A 10,476-nucleotide genomic window follows, 5' to 3' on the forward strand; every position below is an offset into this window, starting at 1 on the left:
TCCGTACTATGGTGGGGCTTATCACTGGACACTGGCCCCTGGCTCTGTACTTATCAAGGATAGGCAAGGGGACTGACCCCCTATGCAAAAGATGCGGGCTGACAGAGGAGGATCCTCTTCACCTATGCACAAGATGCAGCGGACTCGATGAAGCCAGATGGAATGTCTTCGGGTCTACTTGCATAGATATACGTGTCGACAGGGACGGGATCAAGGGGCTCTATGAGTTAGCTCGTAGGGCACAAATACTCGATACCAGCGACTAGACGGCTGCCTGAGGGCAGGGTGTAAAATGGCCGAGAGGCTGATTGCACCTCCGGACAGGACCGTCTAAATATGATAAGTGATAAGTGATACATCCGAAAATATTATTATTTTGAAATATTACACCTCAAAATATTACACCCAAAATATAAACACAGACAGACTTCAGTTTAAAATCGATGAAGACAAATACTTTCAACAATTCTACTATATACCATAGCAAAATCATGAAATAAGGCAACTTATCAACAAATCACACAATAAAATAGAGAATTTTAGAACATCTTAAAATGTAAATAGAATTCCCCCATCACAATTCTAACACAAAAAATTTTTTTTTAATTTCGTATCGTGTGACAAACAAATCAACTAAAATTTACACAATTTTTCGCTACGTTTTTTTCTCTCTAAGAATCATCAGCGAACGTCGAGTTAACGTGGGCGACGGTCTTTACGGTGTCGTGATTCCTCGTTTTATTATTCGCGACACGGAAAAACCGAATGTTGCATCCAGACCTGGGACGACCTACTGCCGACACTGTCCCTGGCTGAATTCGCGGAGCTTCTCTGTCAATTAACGTTCGTTATTATAAACGGGGGTTTGTGAATCGCGGACTCAAGTGAGTGAGCGGGATTATTCGCGAGATTAGTCCAATTCCTGTTGAATTTAACGTCTGATGGAATGATAAAAAAATATAATTTTGTTAATAAGATATTCCTGACCAGAAAAATAAATTTTTTTAACTAAAAATTGACGTCTTGAGGAGTCAAGATTGTTAAGTGAAATTTTATTGAAAAAATTAGACTTCAAACACTGATTTTTTTGATGAAAATAACCCTCATCCCTCCCCAGGTGGGAATTATTGTGGGGCCCAGGGTTGGGCCCGAGGTAGTGAAGCTTGGGAGGGGCCTGATCGTGTCCTGGGTTGAACTGGAGTGTAACACGGGCCCAGGCCCCGTTTTCAGTTTATTGAAAAGTTGATTTTGTTATTTTAGTCATGAGTTTGAATTAAATTTATGAATTTTGTTATATTTAACAATTTTTTAGTCGTTAAATGTAACAAAATACTCAACTAAACAGTCGAGAATTTATTAACAAGTTGATTTTGTCATTTTAATCATGACTTTGAATTAGATCTACAAATTTTGTTATATTTAACAATTTTATAAACGTTAAATATAACAAAATACTCAACCAAACAGTCGATTTAAAAAGTTGATTTTTTAATTTTAGTCATAACTTTAAATTGAATCTACGAATTTTGTTATAGTTAACAACTTTATAGTCGCTAAATATAATAAAATACTTAACTAAACACTCGATTATTCATTAAAAAAGTTGACTTTATCATAATATTCATAACTTTAAATTAAATCTACACATTTTCCTATATTCAACAAATTTATAGTCGTTAATATATAACATTCTGTTATATTTAACAACTTCACCCACAATTATAGACTCAATTACTCATTGAAAGATGATCTATATTATGTTAGTCATTAATTCACATTAAATTCGCATTTGTAATTTAAGTTCATTATTTTTGTAGGACCAAGGTACAGGGGACAGCAATAATTTTAATCAAACTTAAAATATTTAATGATAATAAAAATTAAATCGGGTGTAATAAAGGTTCATGATCTTAACTGGTCAACTCTCATCCTCAGACTGGATCATACATCGTCCTCTCGTACCATCCGTACTCATTTGTTTATAATACTTTTCTTTCTCACTCTGTCACACTATTTCTCCCTCAAACTCATTCCACTCATAGGACATACATAAATACACAAAGACCTACCACACACGTCGCACTCATTTCCAAAAATTATTTCCCTCTTCCGCTTAATCTCACAATGGCTCTTTCTTCTATCACGCAATGGGCATTCGATACTTTCATATAAACATTCAAATCTTGTCAATCATCTAAATATTACAGTCTAGGTTTACTCATTCTGGCGACATACTTCCACCTCACTCATGCCCACTTTTGTCTTTGTTTTATTCCACACAAAAAAGATCAGTCATCCTACATTATTTTAACAGAAACTAATTTTTTATTCAATATCTGTTGATAAATAATATCCGGGGGTGAGAAGTGATCGATAAACATTAAATAAAAATTTATTATGAGAAATTTAGTTAAAACGAAATGTCTCATAATCAGTTTTTATTTTATTGTCATTTTCCTAAAGGAAAATAACATTCGTAAGTGAATCTATCAACTTGTATTGCACATGTTATTTATGATGTACATGAGGTATTTTCGTAACGATCGTAATCTTCATTACGATCATAACATCTCTATATGGGGACATCACAATCGGAAAAAGTAGGGAACAGTGATAACGTAGAAGTGGATTTCGATTAAATCTCAGCGTTTTTATATTTTTCACAAATTTTTCACAGCAAAATATAAAAACTTATCAGATATTTCTCTACTTTATTGTTCGACGATTGTTCCTTCGATTGATTAAGTTTATTGAATAATAATAATAATTGGTTTTTGGATGTTATGTCGTCTATTTTATATTTTTATTGAGTTTATTTTATATTATAGACTCAGTTTCTTTGAAAAAATATTTTTTTATATTAAAATTTTTGGTGGAAAAATTTATATTGAGAGAAAAATATAATTTTGATAATTTAATATTTTTCTGAGAAGAATTTTAAGTGATTTTTTGAATAAAAATTTTATGTGACCAATAAAAAATAGAAAATGTGATACCAAGAGATTTTTATTTATTTATATAATAAAATGAAAATGCAATAATTTGTTTAATTACCAACAAGACATTTGCGTGAGATTTTTGATTTTCTCGATTACAAAATTATTAAAATCGGGCCCATTTGGTTAAAAATGGGACAATTGATAATTAAAAAATTGATTTTAAATGTATCTCTCAATTTTTATCTTTTTCATTATTGAAAATGGGCCTTAATTAACTATAAAATTACTGCGTACTTTAATTAATTAATTAATTAATTAATTGGCCCAGGCAATCGATGATCTAATTAATTAATTAATTAAGTTAATTACGAACTTTTACTGTTCCCACGTCGCTTCCAACATCCGCTTCGATCTCGACACCACAACATCAACACATTCCACCAATAAAAATAATAATAATCGATGACAATAAGCGGATGTCGATCAGGACCATTTTTTCCTGAAACTAAAAATTCTTTTCCCCCACTCGCGACGAGACTTTTGTCTCGTCATCGCTTGATAAGACCTGGACAATTTATTCTCAAGGCGAAAGCGCGTTACTATGAAAATTCCGTATCGCCTCACTATCACGTATGCAGCGACCGTACCCCAATAATAATCAGTAATTTCGATCCATAGAAAGTCGTCAATGAAATAAAAAATTTTGTGAAATTTCCTGTACCTCATCGTGCCCTAATTCGTCTTCAAATTTTAAAAAATAGTTGATTTTCATGTTATTAAAATTAACTACAATTTATTGTTCATCCACAATAGTTTAAAAGATCAATTGTTTCTTTTTTGTGAGAACTAAAAACCCAAAACCGACAAATTGTTTATTATCGAACGTTATCGATTGTTTATTGTCGATAACGTTGAAAATATTTTCTTGAATATTCTCATTTTTTTATTTAGAGATTTAAATCTATTGCGTCTTTTAATTGAAATAAATTGTTGGGTTAAATATTATTTATTGTATATCCACAATATTTTAAATGATTAATTGTTTAATTTTTGTGGGAACTAAAAATCGAAAATTCATAAATTATTTGTTATCGATAACCTTCAAGGTATTTTCTCAAAGATTTCTGGTGATTTCATAAGAAAATATCGCGAATTTGCCAGATTCCTAGTGATTTCGCAATGAAATCTCATAATTCACTAGATTTCTAGCGATTTTATAATTAAATCCCGTGTTTCCCCTCGATTTCTCGTGATTTTACAACGAAATCCTGCGAATTTGCTAGATTTCTGGTGATTTTACAAGGAAATCTCATAATTCACTAGACTTCTAGTGCTTTTATAGTTGAATCCCGTGTTTCCCCTCGATTTCTAGTGATTTCATAACGAAATCCTGCGAATTTGATAGATTTCTAGTGATTTCGCAACGAAATCTAATAATTCACTAGATTTCTAGTGATTTTACAATTAAATCCCGGGATTCCCCTCAATTTCTAGTGATTTCACCCCGAAATCCCATAACTCCCCAGATTCCTAGTGATTTCATAATTAAATCCCGTGATTCCCCTCGATTTCTACTCATTTCACACCGAAATCCCCTAACCCACTACATTTCTAGTGATATCACAATGAAGCCCCGTTATTCCCCTAAAAATCTAGTGATTCTCGTCTTAATCAACGCAGTGATTCCCCTAGACTTAGTGATTTCACCCCCGAGTGACCCAGTCATCTCACAAACGACTGTCCCCTCATTATTAAACTCATTCCATCCTTAAATCATTAAAACACAACATATTCAACGTCACCGGGCCGCGCTAGACGTCGACTCAATTCAATGTATCACTTTATCTCGCGTTTCACGAACACAAAATGTCTCTCCGGTATTTTCAATTCAATCTTCCTCAGACACTTTTGCGAAGGAATATCGCAATATTGCCAGCATCGAGACTCTTGTGTCACATATCGGATATGTGCCGATTTCTCAACAATCACCTCCTCCCGGAGCCATTTTTTCCCCTCACGACATCAATGTCTACTATTTTCAATAAATTCCGGATCTATCAAGTTGCGCAGAAGGTATGACAAGTCAGGTTATGGTGTTGAAATCTCAGGAATGTGTCAATAAAACTTGTGAAGGATTTCCGTGACATGTGAGAGAATCACTCGCTGAATCATTATCATTAGATTTATGATAAGACGTAGTTATCACTGATTGATAGGAGTGTTGGCGTGATGTGGTGGACAAACCGGTCTAGCCTCGTCGTTTGATATTTTCGTGCAAATTGTGAGGTATCGGAAAATTTTTGAAGTCTTATTTAGGATAGAATAATTTATGAAGGTCGAGGTGTGAGATCGTTTTGTTGAGGGGTTTTTGTCGCCAACAACTCTATTTTTATTTATGGTCTGATTGTGTTTAATTATAATTTATTGTTCTCCAGAAAAGGAAAATATTCTAAATTACCGTTCGTTTTGGAGAGCGAAAGAAGAGAGAGGACGCGAATAAGTGAAATTTTAATCCTCTTTTTCATCCGTCTAATCCGGCGATTCCAGAGAAAAGCACGACCTAGTAGTTTGGACAAAGCTGCTGGTCGTGTGGGAAAAATCTTGTTCCCCAAAACTCATCAGCTCTTCAGCAATTCACTATTTTTGTCACCCCTAAAATCGCGGGCGAAGACCAACAACCTCCGAACCCGTCATTTATGGTGGAAAACTCCCCAACTTTACTAGCACCCATACGCTGAACACACTTCCAGAAGGACCTGGCCGGGAATTTATGACTTCGAAAATGTCAAATTTCTCCCTTTCTTCAAATCACACCCTCTCTATTCCCACCATCAATAGATCACACCAATGAGTTCGAAGGTTCTTGGCCCACCAATCAGAAAAACGACAAATAATTGTTGTCCAGCAAATTCCCTCCTCTTTCTTCGGACACTCTCACGAGAAAAAAGGAAAGATCGAGTTGGTTCGTTTTTGGAAGTGAAGTTGGAGTGACATCTTAAGTTTTGTATCTCTCAAGTGTACGCAAAAGCCGTGGTCAATAAAAAATAGCATTTTAGAACTTTGAGTAACCCAGTGTCAGTGTAATTTGATTATTTCTATTAGTTTCCCTTATCAATTATCTTTCCTCTCACGCAGTTTTTATTAATCGAGTGACAAACCAACACCCGATGAGACTTCAGTGAAAAAATCACATCTCGAGTGATGTTAATTTGGTAGCTCCCATTCACCATATCACGTTTCGTAATCAAACTAGCCAAATTTACAACTCGGCAAGAATCAAATCAAAATTGTTGTTTGTACCTAAACAATTACCTTAATCATCTTTACTCTAATCATTTGCAATACAACAACAAAAAATTATTTTACGGTTTACAAATAAAAAAAAATCGCAATTTATCATTTCAAATCATCTCCTCATTATAACGAATTTTGATTTTACTTCCGCGAAAATGTTCACCAAATCAAACTCGTCTCTCCCCCTTTGAACACATTAATACTACATTAATTAAAACATTAATGTTGTCTCACCATTTTAACTCGTCCTGACCATCCAACTAATGAATATTTCCATTCCATCATTTTATTCATTTGAACGCCAACTCAGGTGTCCCTCCCACATTCTGCTACCCTATGACGGCCCTCAGGAGTATGCAGCCGGGATCGTGCCAACACTCGAGAACTATTGAAGCATCTAATTCACTTTGTCAGCTGGAAAATTCCAAACCCAGCGAACGTCGAATGGAGTCGGTGGGCTCATCTCATCGAGCCACTCAAAAATAATGCAACACATTTTTTCACTGAAGTAAGAACATTTTTTTAGGAGGTGAAAAGATGAAAGAGAGTTTAGAAGGTTGAGTGCAGGTAGTTCCAGTTTTACAAAAAATGGTTCAATTTTTTTTTTCTATCAATGAAAATATTTAAGACATTTTCTCCTTTGAATTCTCGAGATTTATTAATATTATTATTTTATTAATTGTATTAATTATTAATACAATTAATTAATTAATCAATTAATTGTGTTAATGTGACAGGCGGAAATACTACCACTGTACTACCGAAGATGGCAGGGTGCAAAATAGCCGGAAGGCTAATTACACTTCTAGACTTATAAGGACCGTCTAACGGCCATAAAGTCAATAAAGTCAACTGTTAATGTGAATAAATTAATTAATTAATTAGTTAGTTGTGTGAATGTGAATACAATTAGCTAATTACATCAATATTGATATTGATATAATTAATTAATCAATTCATTACCCTGTTAATATACATCTAATTAATTAACTAAGTAATCGTATGAATGTTAATACACTTAATTATGTTTTTTTTTGTTAATATTTTAATACAAATAATTGTATTAAATTATTAACACAAAATGAAAAATAATTTATGTAAAGTGACTCACCTCATCCACCAGCGGCCCTGCGTTCCTCCACCCCCACTCTCCAATTTTTAGCACTTTTGATAGCAAACCCAATTGAACGAATCCCTTTACCTCTTTTTCGATCGTACCCTCCACTTTCTTTCATTTAACCAACGACATTTTCGATTTCATCTTTCATCCTCGAAATGTAGTCAAGTGAGTTGTTACTCAACCCCCGAAGTGTCTCGTCAATTTTCATCGATATTAACTGCATCCCATTTCCAGTGAATAAATCGTAATATTTAATTCTTGAATCTAGTGATGTCGGAAATGGAATAAAGTATCGATGTATATTGTATCGGTAATTTTTGAATATATCGATATCGATATTTTTATTAAAAAATATCGATATTTTTATTAAAAAATATCGATACCGATATCGATATTTTTTATCGATATATCCATTTTGGATATCGATATATCCATATATCGGCGTTTTTATTTTGAAGTTGCAAAAACGCATGGTGATGCTTATTTTTTAGATGTGTAGATGAATTCGTCGTATTGCCACTGGTTTTATAGGTTTTTCCACACCCATTACATGAAACGTTTTGTCTGTCTATTTTTTTTAAAACGTTCCATACAACACTAGACATGACTGGAATGCTCGAATTATTTTGTTTACATACGTGAATTGATTATTGATTGAATTATTTAGTTACATTGTTTGATAACTACAATCAGAAAAACCAGAAATACGCTCGCGTTGAGGTTATAATACGCGGGACGGATAACAGACTGACTTTGACAGACGACAGTTAAATTGACATTTACACTTGACAGACAAAGTTGCCAACTTAAAAGCCAACTTTAGTACTAAATTCAAAAGCAGAAAATCGAGTCGCCCATTAACAAAAAAAAAGTTAAAAAATGTTGGTATAAAAAAGGATTTAGAATTTTTTCATCATAAAAATATCGATTTTTATACCTTTTCAATGCTTGTAATATTATATCGATACCTCGATATATCGAAACAATAAATATCGCTCAAAAATATCGATACGTTGAAAAAATTATATCGATATATCGATGTATCGATGTATCGATATTTTTTCGACAAGCCTATCGATATCGAAAAAATATCGATGTCTCGATATTTTAGCCTATCGATATCGAAAAATATCGATGTATCGATATCGAAAAATATTGATGTATCGATATCGAAAAATATCGATGTATCGATATCGAAAAATATCGATGTATCGATATTTTTTCGATATCGATAGTCTAAAATATCGATACATCGATATCGATATTTTTTCGATATCGATAGGCTAAAATATCGATACATCGATATTTTTTCCACAAGCCTACTTGAATAAGTGTTGTGTGTCTAACATTTTTTATTCTCCTAATTCGACTGTTACGTTTTTTCTTCGTCTCCCCATCCGACCAATTTCACATGTGACAACGATTCACCCGACGTATCACGTATCCCACGTTTAATTTTGTCCAGTCAACTAATCGAATTTACAACTCGATTATAATCGAATAGATTGTTACTCTCAGCGAAACAGGAGGGGGAGAGGGGGGGTATAAATAACAGTAAACCCCACATTTATGGCAAATGCTCCAATCAAATTTATTTCCCATCAAATGCCAACATGTGAAACATTGATAAATTTTCCTGTTCCGCATTAATCATCTGTCACCGTTAATCGCAGTGCTCACCCCACCTCTCACTCAGCTAAATAACATTTTTCAATTTTTAATGCATTAACACAATCAGCGATTACAATAATCTCGATGGCGATTTATAATATACGTTTCCTCATCTCTATTCAAGCTAAAATTAATGGTAGTGGTTTTTGACGAATGGCCCCTTCCTCGGGTTTAGGTAATTTTCATTAAAGTACTTAATCCATTTGATTCTTAATTAATTAACTTATCTGTTTATATTCTCTCTTAGTACTTTACTCAATAATTAATTACTCTCAATATTTTTTTTAGGTTAATTAGTATTCACGTATGCAAAACGTTGGATTAACTCACGATTTCAATATTCCATTCATCCAAATGTTCAATCACTCGTACTACAATTTTCGATGCATTGTGCGTTCGATTACAGTAATGCCACCTGCCTGTTGTATCCTGGAGATTAAATTGTTTTAAATTCAGTAATTGTTTAACGTCATCGTTTGCCCCAGAATTCAACATACCTCACCCACCCCCTTCAATCGGCCACAACCCATCTAGTCTAATCAATGGAGCTCGTGTCTAAATGTCAACTCGTGAATAAATCGATTCTATAGAAAAAAAATATCGATCGATTCTGAAAAACTTGTGAAAATGTTTATCAATTTAATGTTCATATTATTAAAATTCGTTAAAATTCATTGAAGACTGGAGATAATTTTAGTTGAACATAAAAAAATTTGTATTAAACTCAATCGATTTGAATCAACTGAACAATCGATGTCTCGAGTCGATTATTTTTTAGTTGAAAATTGTGAATATTTTTTAGTCTCAAATCATACACGATGATCAACTGAGCTGATTAATCTACTGCGCATATCATCTGTTGATAAAATTAATTAGAAACTATCGATAATTTTAATCGAAGGCCAAGAAACGTCTCAATCGATTTTAATCAACTGAACAATCGATGTCTCGAGTCGATGATTTTTTAGCTGAAAATTGTGAATATTTTTTAGTCCCAAATCATCGACGATGATTAGCTGAGCTGATCAATCTACTGCGCATACCATCTGTTGATAAAATCAATTAAAAACTATCGATAATTTTAATCGACCGCCAAGAAATGTCTCAATCGATTTTAATCAACTGAACAATCGATGTCTCGAGTTGATGATTTTTTAGTTGAAAATTGTGAATATTTTTTAGTCCCAAATCATACACGATGATCAACTGAGCTGATTAATCTACTGCGCATATCATCTGTTGATAAAATTAATTAGAAACTATCGATAATTTTAATCGAAGGCCAAGAAACGTCTCAATCGATTTGAATCAACTGAACAATCGATGTCTCGAGTCGATAATTTTTTAGTTGAAAATTGTGAACATTTTTTAGTTCCAAATCATAACCAATGATCAGCTGATCAATCTACTGCGCATACCGCCTGCTGCGATGAGATGCGCGCGCAGCTAATG

At 33.4% G+C, this 10,476-nt stretch overlaps 1 protein-coding gene across 1 annotated transcript in view; it reads right to left on the minus strand.

The window, feature by feature from the left end:
• The window catches only part of LOC135171247 (sodium/hydrogen exchanger 9B2), a 39,440-nt gene extending 34,421 nt beyond the window's left edge, over positions 1–5,019 (minus strand). Inside the window, exon 1 of the mRNA XM_064137652.1 lies at positions 3,313–5,019. The gene's annotated coding sequence lies outside the window, so the exon portion shown is untranslated. The remainder of the gene's footprint in view (positions 1–3,312) is intronic.
• Between the last annotated feature and the right edge of the window lie 5,457 nt (positions 5,020–10,476).

This window comes from Diachasmimorpha longicaudata, chromosome 19, assembly GCF_034640455.1.
Source record: "Diachasmimorpha longicaudata isolate KC_UGA_2023 chromosome 19, iyDiaLong2, whole genome shotgun sequence".
Taxonomy (NCBI): Eukaryota; Metazoa; Arthropoda; class Insecta; order Hymenoptera; family Braconidae; genus Diachasmimorpha; species Diachasmimorpha longicaudata.